This window comes from Eleutherodactylus coqui, chromosome 1 (genome assembly GCF_035609145.1).
Source record: "Eleutherodactylus coqui strain aEleCoq1 chromosome 1, aEleCoq1.hap1, whole genome shotgun sequence".
In the NCBI taxonomy this organism is placed as follows: Eukaryota; Metazoa; Chordata; class Amphibia; order Anura; family Eleutherodactylidae; genus Eleutherodactylus; species Eleutherodactylus coqui.
In genome coordinates, this window is record NC_089837.1 from 113,739,393 (window position 1) to 113,766,203 (window position 26,811).

Genomic DNA, 26,811 nt, shown 5'->3' on the forward strand with positions numbered 1-26,811 from the left:
TTCTCATTCCCACTACCTCTGAACCTATGACTCAAGTACTGTATCTCCTGATGATCCAACAAACTAATGGTGAAACGCGTAGAGTATAAGTACTGACCAACTCTAGTACTGCCGGCCGGACGCGGCTGAACTCCGGTTGCAGAAAAAAGGTGAGTATACTTTTTTTTTTTTTTTACACATTTTCAGGATGGTTTTCGAGTAAGGGCTTATATTTTAAGCCCTTCCCTGAAAATTCATCCAGCGCTTGCCGGCAGCCCATTGCTTTCAATGGAACCGGCTGTATTGCCGGCTCCATTGAATTCAATGGGCGAACATCGTTCTCCTCTGCCACAGCTGTGGCAGAAGATAGCGGGGCCGTTTCGCTGAAAACGCTGCTAGGTGCAGATTTTTCAGCGAACCGTCGGCCCCAGTCACGCAATTTGCGGATGCGCATCCGTTATGCGATCCGCAAATCGTGTGAAAAAACGCCCGTGTGACTGGGGCCTGAAAGTGGCCTTAATGTAGTGCAACATGCAATGGTCTCTTTCCTAATATATGACACATTCTATAATATGCAGTATTATTTCAGAATACTTACCCATAAATGTGACATGGTTTCTATTACTACAATATTTATATCCAGTATATGCAGCTACAGTGTGAAGGAAGAAAGTAAACAATTAGGGGAAGATTCAGGCCCCCTGTCCGCGGCCGTTGCGGAATATCGCCAGCGATATTCCGCTGCGGGGGACGAGGAGGGAGCACTCACAGGTTTCAGCAGTGAGCCTATCTAGCAGATTTTCCGCTCGTGGACGCTGTGGCTGCACTTTCCATAGCAATGCTATAGAAAGCCCCACACAGCGTGATCTGCTGACGATCTATTGCCGGTGGATTCATGCCCGTGGACAGGCAGCTTTACTGTTTAATAGTAAGATGTAAATTTAAGCAAAACTTAGATGGTACGTAACAAATTAACATCCACATGAATGCCAAGACCAAAGGTTTAACAGTACTTGGAGTATTGCTAAGATCATCACACTGTTTCCATCAGCTTGCCTTTCTCCCATAGTTCATCCTGGTGTTATTTTCCCCCCAGGTATGTGAGGCATGTGATGTGCATGTACCCAGACATCCACAAAATATAAAAGAAAATCTAATTCATCAGACTAGACCACCTGCTTCCATTGCTCTTTGATCCAGTTTTCAAGCTCACATGTCCATTGTAGCTGCTCTTGTTAGTGATAGGTAGATGATAGGGATCATCCTGGACACTCTGAGTGGTCTATGGCTGCACAGAACAAGCTGTGATGCGCTATGTATTGTAATAACTTTCTATAATAGTCAGCACTAACCTTTTCAGCAATTTGTGATACAGAATATCTGTGTGAAACTGAATAAAATAGGCTAGCCTGGCTAGCCTTTATTCCCCACTAGCGTTGAGCGAACTTTTGAAAAGTTTAATTCGGTAAGTTCACCGAACTTCTGCAAAAAGTTTCGTTCAATCGAATTAGTTCAAACAAAACTGAAAATTCACCAATGCTCCTAAAACCGGTGTACAGAATTGTCTACAAGCCATAAAGTCCTCCTTCATAAGGGCTCAGTCACATGGGCGGCAATCCGCGCATATTTCCAAACGGAAAAACGTCTGCACTGCGTACGGACGAAAATACGCATGACCAGCTCCATTGCCACATATGTTCTTTTTTTGACAGGTGCGGACGTCTGCAGTGCGGACGTTTTTCCGCTCGGAAATACACACGTATCGCCGATGATACTCGCGTACCTGCGCTCGTGTGACTGAGCCCTAAATGTGGTTCAGTTCTTAGCACTATTGCCTTGCAGAACTGGGAACCCAGTGCTATCAGGCAACAGTGCTAAGGGAGAAGGAGGAAGAATAGGAAAGAGGGTGAGGAAAAAGGAGGAAGAAAACAGGAGGAGGGAGGGACAAGGAAAGAGGGAAAAGGAAGGAGGGAGCTTAGACAAACTGCCCAGAGTTTGCACTAAACTTTTATCAAAGTTCAACCTGAAACTGGGTTTCACTGTTCCAATTTGCTCAACACTAATCCTCATGGCAGGATTTTGTCAAGGACGAAGCACCCGCGACCATATTGTAAATCTGCGATGGACCATGGAAAAAGCACGAGAATGGCAAAAGAATATTTACATGTGCTTCATCGACTACATCAAGGCCTTTGGCTGCGTCAACCATGATAAGTTATAGCAAGCCCTACAAGAGCTGGACGTATTAGCACATCTAGTCAAGCTAATAAAATCACTTTATACCAATCAAGAAGCCACTGTGAGAACACAGTATGGGGACACAGATTGGTTTGGGATCAGCAAAGGCGTCCGACAGGAAAATGGATGTAAACGAGTTGGAAATCGGAGTGAAAATAGGTGGAAGAAACATCAACAATCTCCGCTATGCGGATGACACGACTCTGCTTGCAGAAACAGAAGCAGGTCTGAAGCAGCTGATATGGAAGATTAAAACTGAAAGTGAAAAAATGGGCCTCTACCTAAATTTAAAGGGGTTGTCCCGCTAAAGCAAGTGGGGGTTTTCACTTCTGTATGGCCATATTAATGCACTTTGTAATATACATCGTGCATTAATTATGAGCCATACAGAAGTTATTCACTTACCTGCTCCGTTGCTGGCGTCCCCGTCTCCATGGTGCCGTCTAATTTCAGCGTCTAATCTCCCGATTAGACGCGCTTGCGCAGTCCGGTCTTCTTCCTTCTGAATGGGGCCGCTCGTGCTGGAGAGCTGCTCCTCGTAGCTCCGCCCCATCACGTGTGCCGATTCCAGCCTCCTGATTGGCAATGGAACGCACAGAGCCCACGGTGCACCATGGGAGCGGCCATCTTCGCAAGGTAAGTAAGAAGTCACCGGAGCGCGGGGATTCGGGTAAGTACTATCCGGGTTTTTTTTTAAACCCCTGCATCGGGTTTGTCTCGCGCCGAACGGGGGGACTATTGAAAAAAAAAAAAAATGTTTCGGCGCGGGACAACCCCTTTAAGGAAGAGTAAAATTATGACAACTGCAAAAAATAGCCAAATTTAAATCAAAATCAACAATGAGATCATAGAATGCATGCGAGACTTTATCTTCCTTGGCTCAAAAATTGACTAAGCTGGAGAATCTATGCCCGAGATAAAATGTAGGATAGCATTGGGGTGAAGTGCAATGGTAAACATGGCCAAAATCTGGAAAAGTAGAGATATTGGCATAGCAACTAAACGCAGGATAGTGCAAACCACCATTTTGCCCATAGCCATGTATGGATGTGAAAGCTGGACTGAGAAAAAAAGCTGATAGGAAGAGGATTGATGCTTTGAGCTGCGGTGCTGTTGAAAGCAGCTACGTATGCCCTGGACAGTGTGAGTAACAAACAGAGAAGTCCTGAATCATATAAGACCCGATATATCACTGGAGGGCAAGATGACCGGGCTCAGGCTTATGGGGGACAAGATGGTCAGGATCAGGCTCATGGAGGACAAGATGGCCCAGCTCAGGCTCACATATTTTGACCATGTAATGTGTACAGAGTCGCCAGAAAAATCTATAATGCTTGAACAGATCAGTGGCAAAAGAAGACCTGGCCACCAAAAAGCACGATGGCTGATACTGTGAGAGCTGATACTGACATGGATATCACACAACTGAAAGAAGCAGTGCAAAACCGAAAAAATATGGAGGAAGCTCACCTTTAGGGTCACCGGGGGTCATGATCGACTAAATGGCTAACAATAATAATAATCCTCACACACATCAACCGGCCTTGGGAGCCCATTAACGTATCACAGGTTCACCATTTGTCCTTCCTTGGACTATGTTTTATATGTACTAACCATCACAGTTTGGGCTCTGTCAAAGTTACTAAGATCCTTAGTTCACCGACTATATTTGCTAATGTCAATAGATCAACTTCAAGAACTGACTGTTCACTTGCTGCCTCACATATTTATGTCTTGAGTATACAGCTACAGGTACCGGTTTTATTCAGGTTGTTCGATGCAGTTTTTGGAGCCAGAATTAACCTGCACATATGATAAGACCCTGAAAGCTATAATTGTAAGGAGATAATAAATGTCATTCATTTCAGTTATCAGTGATTTAAATGTAATGAATGATTAGTGCAAGGGTATGGTCTTGTGATGCAATAATAAAACTAAAACACCCTGAGAAAGAAAGGGATGCCCCAAAACTTTCACATACATTCACGATTAGCAAGATTATATACAGTCAAGTCACATTATTATAACCACCTCCTACTTTCGAAGGCAGCAGTGCGTAGCCCATGAAGGAAGTGACATGTTGTGGGCTGGCTTGGTGGGTATATTAGGTATGTGATAGATAGGCTGTCTGCTCACATATCACTCTTTGTCATGTGTAAAAGGGGTGATTTATCAAAGTTGCAAAAAGGGATGATTTTTGGCTTTTGGGCCAATGGTGGCAGTAATTCGCAAACAGTGCAGTTTGCGAACTTTTCATGTGGTGGTGAAAGGGGACAGATGGCACCACTGGTAATAACTGACATAAAACTACAAAGCACCATATTCCATTGATGTGAGATGTGAACATTGGTTACAAAGGTGCTGGAGGGCCGACCAATACGCTACAGTGGAGCAGGTCTCTATGAAAATGAACCAGGGGGCTACCAGACATGTGTCTAAAACAACAGTTCAGCTAGCCCTATTGTGTATGGGGCACTGAGGTGGATGAATAGTCACTGTACCTGTGCTAACAATGGTGCATCGGAAGAAAAAGCTTCAATTTACACAACAGTATCATAATTGGACCACTGTTAATTGGCAAAGGGTTGCCTTCTCTGATGAGTCCCATTTTCTGCATCATGAAATGGATGGATCTTGGCATGTTAGGTGTGAAACATCAGAGAACAAACACCCTGCAACTATTGTAGGAAGAATGTAAGCTGGTGGCAGCAGTGTTTTGGTCTGGGGAATTTTTTCATGGCGTTCTCTGGGCCCATATATCCATGTGGAAGGCACTCTGAACTGATTTGGTTAGGAAACCATTCTTGCAGAACATGTACACCCATACATGAAGCTTGTCTTTTCTGGGTATTCCAGCCAGACAATGCGACATGTCACACGGAGAGAAATGTCCAACAGTGGTTGCAAGAGCACGACCAAGACTTCCAAGTACTTCCCTGGCCCCCTCCTAATTCCCTAGTCTTGAACCTAATTGAGCATCTGTGGGACCACATTAATTATCGTGTTCGCTCCATAGATTCTCCCTGATGCATCCTCTTACAACTGTGGCATGCAGTACAGTCAACACGGCTCCAGATACCTAAGACAACCTAGAAGCACCTTATTGAGTCATTCCTAGCCCATCTAACTGCTGTCCATTTGGCACATGGCAGTTACATCTGGATATGAGTTGGTGGTCATAGTAATGTGACTCGATTCAACTCTGTACATGTGTAGGCCTTTTAAATGCAACTGAACGTTATATATATCTATCTTTCCCTGTACACCTTGTGAATATTACAGTGATATGCAATGACAAATCTAGGAGTGATATTCAATGATAAATGCTTGAGTTGCAAAAGTTATACAAATGTGCTATTAGTTGTAAAGTTTTACTGCCCCAACAGACCTCTCTTAGCATGTACACAAAGAAACAAAACACCATATATTTTCTTGATTTGCTCTGTTGTGATTGCTTTGTGGCACTTGGTCATTAAGGAACCAGTGGGGACATATATTTTTGAAAAATGTATCTCAACTGCTTGAAACAAAACAGCACCACCAGTCAATTTAATCTAAATCCCTGGGACTGGAATTAGGCAGATACAAGTTTAGAACCACTTTTTACATTGTATTAGTTAGGTTTATTACCAAAAATCATTTATAGTAAGCCATTTATAACCATAATGTACAGGAGAAAACATTGATTCAATTAAAGTGTGCAGTTGAGGAGCAGTTGACTGATACAGTAATAAAGCAGGTTTTGCGTGGATTTTGCTACTTTATTTCAGTGGGCTCAAATCTCTCATTAGTGAGAAAAATGATGGATTGAGACAATAATGCAGGTAACTAAGGGCTACAAATTAAAAATCCCCAGGAAATTGAGAATGGAATTTCACTGCTTGTGAAAAATATGTAAGAAATTTCCTTATAGAAGCCTGGGAAGGAACTTCAGGAATCTGGCAACACAAAAGGAAAAGTATGCAGAAAGGATAAATTCTTTTATCAATCAAATTAGATATATCAACAAGCAAACTTTGGGAGTGACATTCTCCCCAGTTTATGGCTTCAAAGTATGTTTAGAAAACTTTGTATTCATAGTGACTGATTGTGTGGCATTCTTGGAAAATAAAGCATAAATATAAAAAAGGTTCAGAAGTTTAACTTCTTTTGCAAGACCCATTGATCAGCAGAAATGTCTATTTTAAAGGTTAACCGAGCAGCCTGAAATACAGCGCTCTGTAATGTGCAAAACTAGTTCCACTTTAACATCAAGTGTAAATGTAGCGCACAGGGTTAACCTTTAGTGAACCTTTCCCTGTATATTAAAGGGGTTGTCCCGCGCCGAAACGGGGTTTTTTTTTTTTCAATAGCCCCCCCGTTCGGCGCGAGACAAACCCGATGCAGGGGTTAAACAAGAAAACCGCACAGTGCTTACCTGAATCCCCGCGCTCCGGTGACTTCTTACTTACCTGGTGAAGATGGCCGCCGGGATCTTCTCCCTCGGTGGACCGCAGGGCTTCTGTGCGGTCCATTGCCAATTCCAGCCTCCTGATTGGCTGGAATCGGCACGTGACGGGGCGGAGCTGCAAGGAGCCGCTCTCCGGCACGAGCGGCCCCATTCAGAAAAGAAGAAGACCGGACTGCGCAAGCGCGTCTAATCTGGCGATTAGACGCTGAAAATTAGACGGCACCATGGAGACGAGGACGCTAGCAACATAACAGGTAAGTGAATAACTTCTGATAACTTCTGTATGGCTCATAATTAATGCACAATGTACATTACAAAGTGCATTAATATGGCCATACAGAAGTGTATAGACCCACTTGCTGCCGCGGGACAACCCCTTTAAGGAAATACTTCTAGAGCTGTCATTACTATAGCATAAAGCTGGTCTCACATTACTGGATTTCAATTGCGGAATTCGCGATCGTCACCCATCACGATCCGCATTGAAAAAATAGAACATTCGCATGTCCGCTCAGATAAGTGGGTAGCGATTGTGATTTCCGCAAACAGATTTAAAATCTCAGCATGTTCTATTTTTGTGCAGAACCCGCACGGACAGCTTCCATTGAGGTCAAGGGAAGCCCTCCGACCCACAGCCCACTGACATTAGGGATAGGACGCGGTTAACCCATCGCCTAGCGACAGCGCCAGAAAAATAAATATTAAAAAAAAAAATCTATACTGTGCATGACCAACAGTGAGCGTCCGCGGTCATCCGCAATACAGAAAGCAAAGGTACGCAGGGTCACTGGCCGAGGTCAAAGCGAGTTTTGCTGCGGGCTCCCTCATGCAGAATCCGATTCGTTCGTGTGTGACCGGCCTAATACAGAACAAAGGTTTGATAGACATGGAGCAAAGCAAAGATATGGCATCAAATGAGCATTCAAACTTGTGGTACATATGCGTCATAATGCATGCACAAGGCCAGAAGACAACTTTGTGATCATCGGAGTTAGCTGAGTATTAATTTGATTGTTTTCTGTTGCATAATCTACTATTTAGGGGCACTCAGGAGGCATTGCTTTTTGAAGAGGCTCTCAAGTGGTATTGGTAGATTTGAAGAGAGCAAAAGGTATTGTTACTTTTTAAGGGGACTCTTGGGACAGTTATCCTTTTTAGGAGGCACTCAGGAGGTATTATTACCATTTAAGGGGCATACAGGAGACATTATTACTTTAAAGGGAGTTATTGCTTTAACCCCTTGAGTGGCGGGTTTCCTACCACCCTGTCGTGCCCACCAGGGCAGGTTTTTTAAAATGGTGTAATCATTGAATTTTAACTAGTTTTGCAGTTGCGTCTCAAGAGCCATAACTTTTTCATTTTTCCATTGACACGGCCATATGAGGGCTTGTTTTTTGCAGGACAAGTTGTGATTTTTTAAACAGGGGGGAGGAAAAAAAGAAATGGGGAAAAAAGAAAAAAAGGGGCCATGTCATTAAGGGGTTAAATAATGTATTAACTTCCTTCTCTGGGTCATTACGACGCATGGATACCACATGTGTGATTGTATTTTTGATTTTTTACAAAGTAAAGGGAGACAAGTGGTTTTTTTATTTTTTTAATAATTTTTTAACTTTTTTTTTTTTGTCCCTTTAGGGGACTTCCACAGGGACCCATCGGGACCCCTGATCACATTCCAGGGGTCCGATGGTGACAGCCCTTTACATGCTGCAGTGACAGCCCTTTACATGCTGCAGTCACATAGACTGCAGCATGTAAAGGGTTAACACAGCAGAGATCGGAGGTTTTCTCTGATCTCTGCTGTAAGAGCAGGTACCTAGCTGTCCTCTGACAGCTAACAACCAGCTCTCCCTGCCACAGAGACCATCGGCTTGCTTCTGACAAGCCGATGGTCTCTATGGCAACTTGTAAACAAAGCAGGACATTGCCGACATGTCGGCAATATCTTCTGCTGGTTTTTCAAAGCCCTTGCTTTGTTCTCTGTGTGGGACTGTGCAGGCAGAGCACACTGCCACAGCTTGTGGCATTGTGCTCTGCAGCTCCCATAGTGATACATAGCCCGGAAATCTTCCGGGCTATGTCGCTATGAGCAGTGGAGCTCGTCCCCGGAAATTTTCCGGGCGTGCCACTCAAGGGGTTAAAGATGTAGCAGTGGACACTATTACTGTAAAGAAACACTAAATGGGGTATTACTGTGTGGTGGAACCAAGAGGACGCTATGGCTGTGTGGAGCACTATCACTATTTAATCTGTAGGGTTAAAAAAGATTAACTTTGAGGTGCACAGTTACCTTCTCAGGCACAATATGGGGAACTATGAGTTTGGAAATATTATTTTAGAGGCACTGTCTGTCTGGCACTATTTCTAAAGGAGAATGTTTCCGGCACCATGACACACAGCGGGTACACTAATAAGGATGAAACAAACACAGTAACAAACACAGAATTGGTGTAGCAACAGGATGGAGAGTTTGTGGAGGTTCAGAAAAGGATATTGGGGTGCTACAAAACTGTGAAGTCAAAGATGTCTGTGCTGCAAGCTTTGCAGAGACAAATTGCGGCTGAAAGAATTCATCATGGTGATCTGAGCCGGATGGAAAAGATGAGAAAACTGAACTCTAGTCAGAGAAGGTCTCACTTGTGAATCACTGGATATTACTGTGCTGTAATTACTTACATGGTCTACAGAGTGCCAGTGTTTAACTGGTATCTACCACTATATGGTCATTGCATGGTGATAATAATGGTCTTTGTGTAACCACTATAATTAGAATATGCTTTTGTTGTTGTAAACATGCATTACCTGGGTTGGTAACTTGCTGATTAGCGGAGGACTCCCTCACTGATCTTGAGAATGAGGTTTCTGTGGTACCCTCTGTCTGTCACTGCAAGGATCGCTTCTGGCCCTGCAGTGATGTGACAAATGGTGTGCTGGCTGAACATATGTCATCAGCACTCCATTCATTTTAATTGTGCTCAGCCATTTAAGTAGTCCTATTGAAAGGGGAGGTGTTGCATGACCAGTGTTCCATTCGGTCTTCTCCTCGCTGTGGGGGATGTGGTAAGCCTGCAGTGAGGAGGACCAGGGACCCCTGTTCTTTGGATTAGTGCAGGTCTCAGTGGTGACACCTCCAAGGATCAACAAGTTATCCCCTGTAGATAGAGTATAACTTGTGATTCTGATAAAACTAATTTAAGAAATCAAAACCTTGGGAAGGGAGAAAGGTCATCAACTTTAGCATTGTAATTCATTGTAGCATTGTAGTACACAAACCGATATATATATATAGATATATAGATATATATAGATATATATATATAGATATATATATATATTATGTTTTCTAAAATAAAGACACCCAAAGCTCAGGATAGACCTTGAGAGCAGGGACTATCATATGTAAATTTCATGCTGCACTGTCCTTACTAATAGCCTTGTTTGTCTTGATCGGGTGGACAGAAATCTTGAACCATTTTTAGCCAATACAGATTGCGTAAGTCTGACATGATTTTTGGTGAAAATGCCTGCTATTGAGGACAGTGTTCAGTCACTAAATGTGTCCTCCATCTTGCATGTGGACAGCAATTTTATTGGATGTTTTAAATTGCGGTGTATTGGAGAAAAATCACAGAAAGCGGCCATATACTTACTGATATATTGATACAAAAGGGCAGGTATAAACACTACATCCCTCAACATGCAGTCAGCCAGATGCCAAATGAAGGAGCAATTTGCACAGGTGCAAGGTACTGATAAATAACCACTCATGCTCCTCCCTAATATTGAAGGTGTCTGCTTAGTGCTATTCTTGCAAAAAGAAGCAGACATAGGGTGTCAGGCCACATGGTACGTGTAGTACACCATGCTGCTTTGCAACTTATTAGTAATGCCATATTTCAATTCAGTGGGTAAAGAGATATGGTGTTTACATCTGCCCTCTTGTATCAATATATCAGTAAGTATAGGGCCACTTTCTGTGATTTTTTTTGTCTGTTTCTATTTCCCTTTTCTGTGATTTTAATGATGTTAGTGTACGGACTCACAAGTAAACGAGGACCCTTGACGCGGGTTGTGAGCTCATGTATTTTGGCTTACATATTAACCAATACTTTGTATTTATCTGTACTTAATAGTAACATGCAGTGTGGCTTTGAGTGCTGGGGAAGCCCAGGGTGCCAGTGTGGTTCACCTATGAGGTGCAGGGCGACCCGCTGTATTTAAATATGGTGTTCAATCTCTATAGTGCCAACTGTATGCTATATAGAAGACAATAAAAAGTTATCAAAAAATCATCAGTCTTTGACTTCTGTAGTGCCACAAAGCCTATGAACACTGATGTGAACATTTTGCAAATATTTGCATGCACTGAAGTTCTGGCCTTTTAATGGCCGGCATAGGGGGGATGATAATTAAAATGTACAAATGTAAACTTTTTCTTTTATAATATATAGAAGTAATTGCACATAATACTTGTGAAGCAACTGGTTTCGATTTAGCATTACGTCTAATCTTCAAACTACCTCTCTGCTCTGCCTACGCATCTCAAAAAGATATTTCATACAGCTCAAACCTGTCAGGTAGCACAGAAGGGATATCTAGATTCCATCCTAGGACCGCCCAACTACAATGATCAATCAAGAAATTTGCATAATTAATTGCTGATCTATAAGAGCCCTATCATACAGCTCGCACCTGTTTTATTTTGTCCTCACCCTGGCATGTTCAGGTTGCTTCTCACCTGCTTAGCACAACTTTTTGGTTTTTATTTGTTCTATCAGAAGTTAAGCTTTAAAAAATAAAAAAAAATATGCTGGAACCACTGCTAGTAGTGTGGGTGTAAGATTGGGCAAAGGGCGGTTTCACACGAGTATGTTGTGAGAGAATAGAACTCATTCATTTTAATGGGCTTGTTCTCATGAGAGCGTTTTGCATGCGTATTTTGTGTTCATGGAAAAAAGTAGGACCTGCTCTATTTTCCTCCATTTTCCACAGCATAGAAGTTTTTGGGAGGTGCACAAATACGCAAGAGGAAGCGTCACACACTGCACAAAATGCAGGGAAAAGAACACATCTGGACCTCATTAGGTTAATTAGCCTTTTAATCCACAGATAGAGTGCATCACGTGCATGTGAACTGGCCCTACGAGTGCAAAATGTACAGTAATATGCGCAGACATGCAAACAAATCTACCTCATCAAACCTCGGTTGTGCACAAATACACTGCGCTGTGGTGAGCGTTTCTGCACATACACTTGCGTAAAGCCGCCCTAACATCCATGTTGGTTAAAACTGTTAACAGACAGATGAGTCTTTTAAGTCTTAAGGGAATGTTGCACTTCTGAGTTTCTCCACATCCATCTCAATACGTTTCTGTTTCTGAAAGGCACAATATAACCATTTCCATTTGGTCTGGAAAGTCAGAATTTACTCCTGTGTGTTCCCATTTTCCAGACCAGGAGTGATGTGCGCTTCACTTTACATTTGTGATATGTGAATAAGTGTTTACAAAAAGAACATTCAAGATGTATACCTTAAGATCTGTCATATGTAGCCTTCTATAAATGGCCTTTATGGCATTTCTCATCAATGCACACTTGCATATTTTCATAAATCCATTCTTCAGAAAGTATCCAAAAGTCACATTTCATTATCAAGGTAATCTATGCACTCAGAGCCCTTCCCTTTAGGTTGTGTTCAGCCTCATGGGCCTTGCGATGTGCATAGTATGATGGTAGCCGGTCTTCACTACCATCTACTGACAAGTGACTAACTTTAAATTTGCAAGTCAAGTGTTTGTTCACTTGAAGTGTAGAAGACCTTGAAATATTGCCTAAGAGGCTGAGGCCTTGGCATAGATTTACTTCAGAGATCTCTAGAAACACCTTCTTAAATTCTAGGATCAGAGTAACTTTTATCTCGAGTGAACCTCAAGAACCTCCCAAATGAATATAATTCTTTCTAAAGGCAAGCTAGTAATTTATATGAATGTTGTTCTCAAGATCGCATCACCTATCAGCACATCCAGTGACTTCAGAAGGAGAATTCTGGAGCTTTCCTCTACATCAAGGCCTAGTGCTACAGACAAGATTTCATCTCAGAAGGCTCTAATTGACAAGAGGCACAATGATTAAAAGCCGTCTTTTGAGCGATAATTGTTGTTTGTAACTGTACTGACATCGTGCAGTTTTCATTCTCCCGTCGCTCATCGTCATCTGAAAGACGACGATGAGATTTATCAGGGATTCACAGCGGGATACAGCTGATACTATTGTTTCAGCTGTATGCCGCTCCCTTATAACAGGCTGGGAATGAAGAACAGAGTGGTCCAGCTCTGTTCTCCATACCCAGGACGGAGCGCTCAGCTGTATAACAGGCGGGCGCTTCCCTGCAGAAAACATCTGGATGCAGAAGACAATTGGGGACACCCCGCTTGTCTTCTGCATCCTCTGCTCCGAGTGCTCGGCTGTATAAAAGCCAGGCGCTCAGCTATATAACAGCCGGGCGCTCGGAGCGGGGACACAGCTGCATGCAGAAGACAAGCGGAGACACCCCACTTGTCTTCTGCACCCTCCGCTTGTCTTGAGCGATCATCTTGCACTGTAAATGACACAACGATGATCGCTCAAAAGTCGCTCAAAAGACATCTTTTGACCGATTATCGTTGTGTCTCAATGGGCCTTTATTGATCAGCAATTATTTATGCTAATTTCTTGATTGATCATTCTGAATAGGAGGTCCTAGTGTGGAGTCTAGGGGACAAAATATCCCTACTGTGCTGCTTTCAGACTCAAGGAAAACAAATCTACAGGTAAGACCAACTCTCTCTCGATAGATAGATAGATAGATAGATAGATAGATAGATAGATAGATAGATAGGAGATAGATCGATAGATAGATAGATAGATAGATAGAGAGATAGACACTGTGAAAAAAATCCTGCACCTAGAAGGAGTTGTTGTTTTGCTGCAAAATACAGCATGCAGTTACATCTGAGACAGATGTACAAATAATTGTGATGTGATTAGATGAACAGTCTTGCATCTGAGGTCCTAAAAGTGGTTCCACCCTTGGCCTATAAAAAGGCTCTAAGTGGCTACTTGTGTGTAGTGGACTTCCTTATTTAGCTTATGTAGAACTTGTTGACCACCAGACCTGCCTCCATGATGCAAGGAGGGGATCGGATTATCTTCAACGAATCCAGGTTTAGTTTGGGCACTGACGATGGCCCTATTCATGTCTGCCGACCAAGAGTGAGCACCTCAATCATGCCTTTGCTGTGGAGTGGCACACTGCCTCCAGTACTGGTGTGATGGTCTGGAGGGCCTTCACATATGACAGTCGGTTACCCCTAGTAGTACAAGGGACAAGGACAGCTCAGTGATATATTCAGGACATTCTGCAGTCACATCTGTTGCTTCTAATAGCAGGACTTCTAAATGGTGTTTTCCAGCAGAATAATGCTCGGATGCACACAACAAGGGTGTCACAGGAATGTCTCCACAACATTATCACACTTCTGTGGCCAATAGAACATGTATGGGGCCACCTGGGATGCCAATTTCAACAGTCTGCAATTTTTCATGATCTGGAGGCTCAATTGCAGCAAATGTGAAGCAATATGCTGCAGGATACCATATGGAACCTGAATGCCTCCATGCCCGCCAGTATCACATCTTGCATCTAAGCTAGAGGTGGCCCAACAGGGTACTAGAGACTCCATGCCTGCCTGTATTACATCTTGTATCCAAGCTAGAGGTGGTACAACAGGGTACTAGAGCCTCCATGCCCACTCATATCACATTTTGCATCCAAGCTAGAGGCGGTACAGCAGACTATTGGGGCCTCCATGCCCACCTATATCACATCTTGCATCCGAGCTTGAGGTGGTACAACAGGGTACTAGAGCCCCCATGTCCCCCGTATCACATCTTGTATCCAAGCTAGAGGCAGTACAACAGGGTACTAGAGCCCCCGTGTCCCCCGTATCACATCTTGTATCCAAGCTAGAGGAGGTACAAGAGGGTACTAGAGCCTCCATGTCCACCTGTATCACATCTTGTATCCAAGCTAGAGGCAGTACAACAGGGTACTAGAGCCTCCATGTCCACCTGTATCACATCTTGTATCCAAGCTAGAGGCGGTATAACAGGGTACTAGAGTTTCCTTCATATGTTCAGCTTTCTGCAATAAATTATCCTTTTGCTCTGATATTGTAATCACATATATCAATGTTATAATCAAACATAGAAAGTTCCATTCGATTTTGACCACTTCTTCTAGGTGCTAGATTTTTTTTGACTGTCTCTATATTCATATATGTATATGTGTATGTATTCTTAACGAGTTAACAATATTATGTATTCATATACATCAGTTCTTACATAAAAACATTTCCTGGCATATCAAATTAAGAAAGTTTATATTCATATTTAAAAAAATCAATAACAAAACCAAAACGTAGTGAAAAGATAACTAAAGATTCAAACTTACAGATTTTGAGACTTCTTCTCTGATATTATTAAATGACATTGAATATGGTCACTCTTTCTTAGAGATTCTACAATCACAAACTTATGAACTCACGTGGGGACTTTTTAATGTTTGCTCAGCAATTCTGACGTACAGGTTATTTTATTTTAAGCATGTTTCCTAACAATTATCTTGTTAACTTATTTATTTAGCATGCAAAGCAGTACTTAAGCCACATGTAGAAAATACCCCTTGTAAATCTGCTTTGTCTACATCCAACGCTGCATCCTCTACCTGTGGATTTTGGGTCTTTTTTAGTTAATACTGATTGTTCTGGCCTTGGCACCTTATGAATGGCTTTGTTTTCCTTTGCTTTATGAATTCAGTTCTGGTATTTAGTTCCTCTCAGGCTATTTTCCTTTCATTTGCCTTATTAGTAGGTAGGTCACTGGTTGATGCCACCCACTGTGGGTATCTAAAGACTTTTCTCTGTTCTCATTTTTCTTCCATGCCTGAGATGTTTATGCTTTTTTTTCATACGTATAACCTATAAAAATTAATCTGGAGGCAAATATGCTGGGAGAAAAATGAATGTTGCATCTGTAGTATAAAAGAAAAATTAAATTATGTTGCCGGAGAAAAATGTGCTAAAAACTTAGGTTAACGTCGAAGTTACAAACATATAAATTCAAAAAAGGTGTCTAGGCAAATACTTTGTCAAAGGATTTGGACATCAAAGCCATCAAAGGATTGCCAGCTAAAATCATTATAAAAATCAAAAATTGCAGAAAAATGACCCATATGAGGGGTTTATACACAGGTGTTATGGCTGATAATGAGGAATCGCACAGATAATTATTATGCCTTTAGTTATAAAATAATTGTGGGAAATGTTGCAATCCAGTCGTTTTGTGTCATATGTTTTTCACATTAATATTCCCTATGAACTTGGCAACAATATTTTGCATACGTGTAACATGGTCAACAATAGAATTGCTGCAATTACGAGATGCTGATACATAGCTAACAAAGGTTTCCAGGTCGGCCATGTATAAGAGCCTACTACACCCTGCCTAAGGCAGGATCTAATAGGCTGCCAGTCAGTTTTAGAGTATTGCAATGTATTATAGCAGTGATTAAATAATAATAAAGGTTTCCATTTTTTGGGATGAAAAAAATAACGCTCAAGACTGCACTATTTTTCCATTCAAAAAAACAGAAACCTGATGGAATTGAAGCAAACTGAAGGCTTTCTGTTTGCTTTCTGACTTTTTGAAATCAATGGGGGAAAAAAGGATCACTTTTTTCAATTTTATTTCAGCTTCTTTCCTTCAGAAATAGATCAAAGAGACAGAAACCCTGAACTGAGCCCTAATACAAACGTGAAAGTAGCCTAAGGCCTCGGTCAAACGAGCAATTTTTTTTAGCACATGAATAGGCGGCTCTATTAGAACCAATGCTTTCCAATGAAAGCGTTCACATGTGCGTTTTTTAGAGGCACTAAATAATCGCACCTGCAAAAGATAGGACATGCAAGTGCAAATTCACTCGTTCACTTGATTTTTCTACACGCGATGTGCGATATATTTTTTTTAAGCGCGCCTATTCATGTGCTAAAAAAATCACTCATTTGACCGAGACCTAAGAGTAATAAAAACACTAAACTTTTTTTTCCCATGCACAATGTTTAATTCTGAAAAAAATTAGGTAAAACTATGCGTAATTGGTATGGCCACATCTAATGAATCATACTTTAATTTAATAATATGTTATTAATCCTGGACAGTAAACTCTGTATAAAAACAAGCTGTATTTTGTTCTTCCCACATCCCACAAACTGGAATAAACATGCAAAAAGTCCTATACACCCCAAAATGGCACCAAAAAAAACTGCAAGTAATCCATCTCAAAAAATAGACCCTCATACAACTCAGGTGATTGAAAAGTAAGAATAGATGTATTGTGTTTTTTAGAATGCTATGAAACAGAAACAAATTATTTTGTAAAACAAGTGATTTTAGTATTTAAAAATAGCAAAACATAACAAATATAAAAATGTGATATTGCTGTAATATATATATATATATATATATATATATATATATATATATATATATATATATATATATATATATATAAAATCTAAATATAATATATATACTCAGACATGGAATTTCACACCAAAGTTCTGCCTGAGGATTTTGATGCAGAATTGCAGGCAGGTTTTAAGCTATTTTCAGCTCTGCGTATAAATCTGCAAGTAACCTATGGACAATGGTGTGAATATACAGTGGCTTCTGTTGTGCTGTGCGACCGATTCCATCCTGTGTGAAAGTTCCATAAAGAGGTTTTCTGGGACTTTGCTATTGATGACCTATCCCACTGAGTGCCTTCAATTACCAACCTAGACCTCCAGAATGCAAGCAGAGTGTCAGCTTCCAATTCTGTCCTCACTGACAGCTACCCAATATGAGCTGATTGTCTAGGATCCCGAGTGGTAGACTTCCCCACTGATCACCGATTAATGATCTATCTTGAAGATAAGTCATCACACCACAAATCCATGTTAGACATGTGAATAATGGTGCCAATTTCAGAGGTCGAACATTCTGCTGCATGTTGTGTTCTGTTACATGCAAAAGCCCCCATTAAAAAATAATGTCCCCGGAATGTCCAGAATTATTTTAACTATAATTTAATAAACTTTTAGTTTTCATTTTTTTATGAGTGCTGGGGAAAGTTTTCTCTGATGTAGCTAGGTTGTCAAAGAAATTAAAAAGTTAGGCCTTTGTGAGTATAGCAATAACTAAATAACACTAACATCACTGCATCATTAATGTCCAAACTTGACTGTGCCCTATGGCACAGTGTCTGAACCTTGACCCACTGGAAGTATCTATGATTGGCTGATATGACCTTTTTGGTGAGATTTGGTTAATAATCAGCTTCAGTACATGGCAGAACTGGAGGCCATTGTTAAACCTCCAGCCACCATGACTACAAATTGGCACCCATCCTCTTACATCACTCAGATGCTACAGTCACTATTGGCTATGGCTATAAGAAGTTAAAGGGGTTGTCTCGTGAAATCAAGTGGGGTTAAGCACTTCTGTATGGCCATATTAATGCACTTTGTAATGTACATTGTGCATTAATTATGAGCCATACAGAAGTTATTCACTTACCTGCTCCGTTGCTAGCGTCCCCGTCGCCATGGATCCGTCTAAATTCTGGCGTTTTTAGACGCGCTTGCGCAGTCCAGTCTTCTCCCTGGTGAATGGGGCCGCTCGTGCCGGAGAGCTGGTCCTCGTAGCTCCGCCCCGTCACGTGTGCCGATTCCAGCCAATCAGGAGGCTGGAATCGGCAATGGACCGCACAGAGCCCACGGTGCACCATGGGAGAAGACCCGCGGTGCATCGTGGGTGAAGATCCTGGCGGCCATCTTGGTAAAGGAAGAAAGAAGTCGCCGCAGCGCGGGGATTCGGGTAAGTAATAAACTTTTTTTTTTTTTTAACCCATCCCTTGGGTTTGTCTCGTTTGTCTTGGGTTTGTCTATTGAATTTTAAAAAAAAACGTTTCGGCGTGAGACAACCCCTTTAATGAGTTGAGAATAGACGTTTATCTGATTCTGGCCATTAGAGCAGGAGCACGGCTGTCATTTAATAGCCCTGTCGCTTGTTCTGACATGGGACAGACTTGGCGGCCCAACTCAAGCCCCATAATTACCACCATAATAAGGTGAATTGACAGCCACTAGGGGGTTAATAAGATGATAATTGCATATCTATGTCATAATACATCTCCAGATTTATGGGAGTTGTTTGCTTATCTTACATGGGAGCCTGTAGTATAAAGCTGTATATTTGTTCTGTGTTAAAACATAAATTCCTTTAATACAGGGCTAAATCTATGTTCAAAGTTTACTGAGTTACTGGACTAACTTAAAACATGTACAAAATCTTTCATGAGCAGAATAGCTGCCATGGGGTCACAGTATAATGTTTGTCTTGAAAATGAGAGCTAGAATCCCAGGCAGCTGACTATTCCAAAAGGTCAAACACTTTATAGTTTATTAAAGCCAGAAGCAAAATGAACATCACTGAAGAAAAGACCACATCCAAGGAGGGTGACAAGCTCAACATACTGCTTGCCTTAGCTTGGAAATACTTACCTGCATGCAGTGCATGTTGGGAAGTACAATTGCATCTTACAAATATATGATATGTATGTTAGAGGCATTATGAGAATAATTTGGTTCTTGAAAACAACAATAACATAATTGTCTTATTTCAACTCAAATTAACCCCTTAATGATCGACCTTGTGGCTGTTAAGGAGCTTAATACTAATACATACGCATTTTTACACAGGGAATGAGGTCTGGCTGTTTTTTGACAGTTTGGCTCCAGCTGTAACGGCAGGGACCCCGCAAAACGTTGATCCCATCCATTTAAGCCATTACTTGCACCACTCAATGCAACCATGGCATGTAAAACGCTAAGAGAGTAAGGGGGCTCCCGTTGTCACACAACAGACCTCCATGATATGATCATGGGATCCTAATAAATTGCATGCAGATGGCCTCCCGATCTGCCATCTATGATAGCCTATGAGGCTCATCTTCTGGCTGAGCTTTATAGGCTACATAATACACTGCAACACTAAAGTATTGTACTTTTATTATGAAAAGCATAAAAAATAAAATACAAATATGTATATATACTTACCTGTCCGCCGCTGCAGTGTCCCCCACAGGGATGAAGAACACATCTGCCACATGCGACAGATGTTTTCTCAATCCCCACGGGGAATAAAGAATTCCCTGCGGTGCGTGTCACGGATGTGGCAGATGCAGCAAAGGAATTCTAAATCCCCGTGGGGAATAAAGAATTTCCTACCGCAGCTGTCAACTGCGGTAGAGGATCCAGCTGCTGGCACCCCTTAACTGTTTTTCAGGGAAGGGCTTTAAATATAAACCCTTCTCTGAAAAACAACCCAATCACAGGCAGCTCTCGGCCATTCAATGAATGACAGGCGAGAGCTGCCTGTGATTGGCTAAGCGCCTCAGACAATCAGAAGCAGCTCTTTCAGCAGACGGGGATTTTAATTCCCCGCCTGCTGAAAGAACTTCAGTGCAGAGCAGGGGATAGCAGAGAAGATGCGGCTGAGCCCCAGCAGCTAAAGAAAGGTGAGTATGATTTTTTTTTTTTACACCAGTTTGGGTTGTTTTTCAGGGAAGGGTTTATATTTAAAGCCCTTCCCTGAAAAACAATTAAGGGGTGCCGGCAGCTGGATCCTTTACCACAGCTGTCATCTGTGACAGCTGCAGTAGGGAATCCTTTATTCCCCACGGGGGTGAAGAAAACATCTGCCGCATGTGGCAGATGTGTTCTTCATTCCCACTGGGGACACAGCAGCTGTGGACAGGCAAGTATATATATATATAATTTTTTTTTTTAAACTAAAAGGGATGATTTTTCAAGGAAAAGCTTATATTTAAAGCTCTTCCCTGAAAATCACTTTGGGGATGCCAACAGACCATTGCCTTCAATAGAGCCGCCGGCAGCAGCCGTGGCTCCATTGAAGGCAATGCATGGACCTTCATACACACGTGTTTTTGCGCATACATGGGTGCGCACCTATGTACGCATACGCACACTTGTGTGAATCCACCCTTAGGCCGGAAATGACTGAACCTGACATTAGTAAATAGCAGTAGATGTAAAAACTTAAAATCCTATCAAACTATTTAAAACTTTTTTTTCTCACTATTCTGCAAATACAATGACTAAAATAAAACTTTTTTTCACAATATTAAATCAGCCAGCACAACAAGCTGAAATGTTCTGTAAAATGAGTTACGTTAATGCTGACATTCTCCTTCTTTCTACAGATGCTTTATGCAATAAAACGGCAAATTGGTTACCACCAGTAGGGCAGATAAAAAGTTTAAATGTATTAAAAATCATGACCGTTTATAAAAGTTGAGATATAAAATATATTATAATTCTTATGCCGTCTCTAATTCTAAGATTTAAACTTGTGCTAAGCTGGATGTATTCTGCATGTTTTATTACAGGCATTCAATTTTATTTTATTCTTCCATTTTAAAAAGCTGTTTAGTGCCTGGCACGTTTTGAGACTTTTTTTTTTTTTGTTCTTTTACTGCATGTCTTCCATTTCATAACATTTACAATGAATTAGAAAGCCCAAAAGAGGGAAAAAATGAATAATATCTCTTTCAAGGGTGATAAAAAAAACCTTTGCTGAGTTAAAATCAGCCACAGGAGGCTGCTTTTCTGGGTCATTTTTCAACTTGCTTGGGGCAAATGAAGATTAAGTCATTCTTAAACCTTCTACCCAGCAGAAAGGTGTAATCCATCTAGACTTCAGGTAACTTATAAATGTCGGCTGTAGGTTGGCAGCTCATTTTGTTAGTGGATAATGTGCTCCTGTTTCTCACACTTTTGGACTTCCCAATGTCTTTGATAATGTCAGACACTCAGCGCATTTATATCCCATAAAACATTCTTTGTGATGACATATAACAGCAATGTGTTAAATAGTGATTTCCCACACCACACATCGATGAGAGATATTGCTGAAATAGATCTCCATTCCCTATAAAAATATAAATATTTTCTTGATAATGAACCATTGGCTTGGAAGCTGAGATAAATCACTGCAGTGTGCGCTCATGAATCTTTCTTTACTGAAAAAACCCTCATATGTTATTTAGCGAGGAATAACTTTAAATTCTTTCCTTTGTTCATTCTGATATATTATTACATTTACTTTGCAGTCGCAGTGTAGATAGTATTAGGGTTAAAGTGTTAGTTAAATAAAACTTAATCCGCATATGTATATTACATCTTTTCTTGACCTCCAAGTTGTAGTTGTGCCTAGTGTTGGGAGACAAACTGGGTAATTGCTCAGGGCCCCACAATCCTAAAGGGTTCCCACTGATACTGTTCCCTCTGCACAGCCATTCTTAAAACCTCTCTCCCCTTTAATAATCTGGCATGGCACTAAAAAACTATTTTCCCACTTATAGAGCGCACTGTACAGCCGTAAAGAAGTTGCAAAGTCTTCTATCTTCTCTGTGCAATCAAAATACCAGCGACCACCTGTCTGTGAGTGATGAGTGACTGTGTGAGTTACATGTGATGATGTCACCATCATGTGATCAGTCACCAGGGCTCTGAGCTCCTCCCCTGATCACTTGATGGTGACTTCATCACATGTCCTTCATCCCTGTGCACTGAATGAGGGATTATGGGCAGACTGCACCCCCCACAAGTCCCCATGGCCTCAGTTGCTATGGATACAGCAGTATTCAGTCTTGCAGTTTATAGCTGGTTGTGAGACAGCTGAACACCTGTGTGGAGACTCCAATAAATGACACCTTACAAAGGTACACATACGTAGGTCGAGGTGCATATTGACCAACAACATTAAAGCATAGTCCTTCACCACTATCTTCACATCTCCTGACCGTTATATCATGTCATCTCAAGTGCTAATGCCGCCAACACCACTCCAGCCTTCATCTAATCGTCAACTGTTGTCCAGTGTTAAAACAAACCATCGCTGTTGTGCGAACATCTCACCACAGAAGGTTCAACGCGACCGTGAAGCTAATGCAGCTTACATTACAGTGACAAGCCACGATGTCACCTCAGCCACCAGCTGGAGTTTGTAAATCTCATGCAGCTGATGTGCAAAACCAACGAGTGAACATGTCTCCTCAGCGAGCTGCTGAAGTTCGTAAATCACATGCAGTGCATGGAAATATTTTGACAAACTCCAATTCTTTTCACTATATTAGTTAGTGGTGCATTGCGCCACCAGAAACACTGGTCCTAGTCATCTCTAGGATTAGTGCAGGGAGAAAATAGCAAGCCAAAGAAATATTCAGCTTTCTGAAGGGGTATATGTAGAAGTCTGTGTATATACCGGAAACAGTCAGTGAGAGAGAAAGCAAAGGAAGCAGTCAGTGAAAGAAGGAGGCCATGTGAATGAGGCTGTGAGGAGATGCATGGAAAGCATTTTGTGTAGCACCGGAGAGCATGGGAAGCAATCTGAAGAGAGGGGGTAAAATGAGCAGCCTGTGAAGAGGAGAGTGAGGTGTAGAAAGTAATGTGCTGTGAGAAAGGAGCTGACCATGAGCAACAGTTTATGAGAGAAAGGGGGGGATATGGGGAGCAAACTGCATGAGAAGGAGCATTTGAGAGAAGTCTGTGAGAGAGAGTGGGTTTAGAGCAGTCTGTGAATGATAATAGGAGAATGGGGAGCAGTATGTGGAGGAAAATGGGGAAATGGGGAGCAGTATGTGTGAAAGGGTGAATGTGGAGGAGTCTGTCAGAGAGATGTGGGTATAGAGAGCAGTCTGTGTAAAAGAGAGGTGGCATGGGGAGCAGTTTGTGTAACAGAGGAAGGCATGAGGAGTAGTCACATGATGTGAGTAGGCCTTCCATTGGTTTGCAGGACTTTCATGCAGTAGTGTTGTCATTTTTGTATACTATATGGGTCTTAAGTTATCAGTTCAATATTGTCGTGTTATACACTGCCCATGTATATACTAGCAAAACATTATATAGTTTTTTTTTGGTGTGGTGTATATTTGGGGTGACTTGTGATCATTTTTTGAGGAATTGTATAGTTTTTTTGTCTATGACTGTATAACATAGGGAGCATGAGGAGCAGTCTGGGTGAGCAGAGTAAAATAATGTGGAGAACAAAAGGTGGCACTATTGCTTTGTGGGTCAGAGAAGATATTAACTGTGAATCAGTGGATTTGGCTGTACTGCACTCAGTTATATGACCTGCTGAGCACCTGTGTAGTACTGGTTTCTACCATTATATGTTCACTGTATGCTGGTCCTATTGCTGTTTTCTGTCAGTAACAGGTGGTGTTATTCAGCTACTATGTAGTGGTAATGACAGTAGTAATGGTGTGGTGGGATTATAAGAGATTTGTATAGCTGTAATATTGGTCTTTGTGTAGTGTTTTGTTTAGTAATAGTATGGAGATAACATTTAATACTGAATGGTAGTATTATTTTGTAGCATAGTATGTTAGGCCAAAAAAAGATATATGTTCATCCAATTCTGCCTATTGCCCCCTTCCCCAATGTTGATCCAGTTTTAAGTATTTAAGGGAAATATTCCTTCACAACTCCAATCTTGCAATCAGAATAATCCCTGATTATTGTATCTGGTACAATAGTATTTGGTAATTATATACGTATATAAATATTTTGTGTGGGGGACATTTTCCAAGGCCCTAGCAATACCCCTTGAAGTGCTAGAGATCAGTGCCACAGCTGTCTGCACACTGGCCTCTAAATTGACTGAAAGTGACTGCATTTCTGGCACAGTAGTTTTGGACCCCTCTTTAAATTATGTAAGACTTTGTCAAAAAAAGTTTTGGGTTAGGAAACTGATCAAATTTGCTGAAAACACAAAGCTAGGATGGATAGCTAACACTAGTGAAGAGAGAGAGAGAGTATTCAAAAAGATCTAGAAAAGCTTGAACAGTGGGTGGCGACTAACAGAATGCTATTTAACAAATCTGGGCAAGAAAAATGAAAAAAGCACATACAGAATGGGAGGAATTGGGCTGAGCAACACATGTGAAAAAGACTTAGCTATACTAATAGATCATAAAATGAACATGAGTCAACAATGTGATGTAGCAGCCAAAAAAGGCAAACGCAATTCTGGGATGTATTAAGAGAAGCACAGAGTCTAGATCACAGGAGGTAATTATCCCCTCTACTCTTACTTAGTTCGACCTCATCTGATATACTGTGTCCAGTTCTCGGCACCGCACTTTAAAAAAGACATAGAAAAACTGGAGCAAGTTCAGAGAAGGGTTACCAAGATGGTGAGCCGTCTGCAAATCATGTCCTATGAGGAACGGTTAAAGGATCTGGGAATGTTTAGCTTGCAAAAAAGAAGGCTGAGAGGAGACTTAATAGCGGTCTACAAATATCTGAAGGGCTGTCACAGTGCAGATGGATCAGCCCTATTCTCATTTGTACAAGGAAAGACTAGAAGCAATGGGATGAAACTGAAAGGGAGGAGACACAGATTAGATATTAGAAAAAACTTTCTGACAGTGAGGGTGATTAATGAGTGGAACAGGTTACCACGGGAGGTGGTCAGTTCTACTTCAATAAGGTTTAAGAAAAATGTAAAAAATGCTCCTGCGCTGCCTCAAACAAACGACCGGTTTTGACAATAGTGATATTGTCTAAAAGGTTTATTCAGGTACAACGCGTTTCGTCGCTTAAGAATGACTTTATCAAGTACATAATACATTACATTATAATACATCTTTATATAGTTACTTACAAATGTGATATGGTGGTGATCTCATTGCAGTTCCGGGTGGTGGCCGCTCACATGACCTCCACGCCATGTGTGCGGTGTTGGAATGAAGAAAAAATGGAACCGAAACTACTTCCGGGATTAGGGGAGATCATGTGACTTGGAGGTCACATAATAGATGATGCGAGTATGTCTGCCCGCCCACTCCAGTAGCTTAATAGTGTAAGGCTTATTGTGGGTGGATGAGGGGGCTGGGTCTCCTCTCTACAGCATTGAATGGCAACGTCAGTCGGCGTGGTGACGTCGGTTGACGTGATGACGTCATCCGCATGGTGACGCTGCGGTGGAGGCTATCACGCCGGTGACGTAATCTCGCCATCCGGCGCTATTACATCTTCTAGCGCTGCTTTTTAGTGCAGCATAGAGAGACCCCAACGCTCCACCGCAGCGTCACCATGCCGACTGACGTTGCCATTCAATGCTGTAGAGAGGAGACCCAGCCCCCTCATCCACCCACAATAAGCCTTACACTATTAAGCTACTGGAGTGGGCGGGCAGACATACTCGCATCATCTATTATGTGACCTCCAAGTCACATGATCTCCCCTAATCCCGGAAGTAGTTTCGGTTCCATTTTTTCTTCATTCCAACACCGCACACATGACGTGGAGGTCATGTGAGCGGCCACCACCCGGAACTGCAATGAGATCACCACCATATCACATTTGTATGTAACTATATAAAGATGTATTATCATGTAACGTATTATGTACTTGATAAAGTCGTTCTTAAGCGACGAAACGCGTTGTACCTAAATAAACCTTTTAGACAATATCACTATTGTCAAAACCGGTCGTTTGTTTGAGGCAGCGCAGGAGCATTTTTTACATTTTTCTTAAACCTTATTACTACATCGTGGGTCCAATCCAGTATTGGACACAGCAGCCCTGCAGCGGACTCCAGCGACCAGGGAACCTGTTGGACGCCATAGGAAAGATCCTATAGAGATCTGATAAGCCAACTCAGACTTGGAGGTGGTGGTGAGACTCCTCTCCACAGGAGTTTTCACCATACACCGGGTGAGTCATTTTATCTTATTTTATTTTATTCCACGGTATGACAATCTATTACGTTTTTATCATGTGGACACTTTAATATACTCTCCCTATTAGCCACCTGATGCGCCTCCCTGACCATTTCTTTATAGTTCTACTTCAATGGAAGTATTAAAAAAAGGCTGTACAAATACTTGTCTGGGATGACTTAGTGAATCCTGCAGTAACCATGGAGGTGCTTTCCAACTCTACTATTCTATGAAACCAAACTTGGTTTTAGTGAGA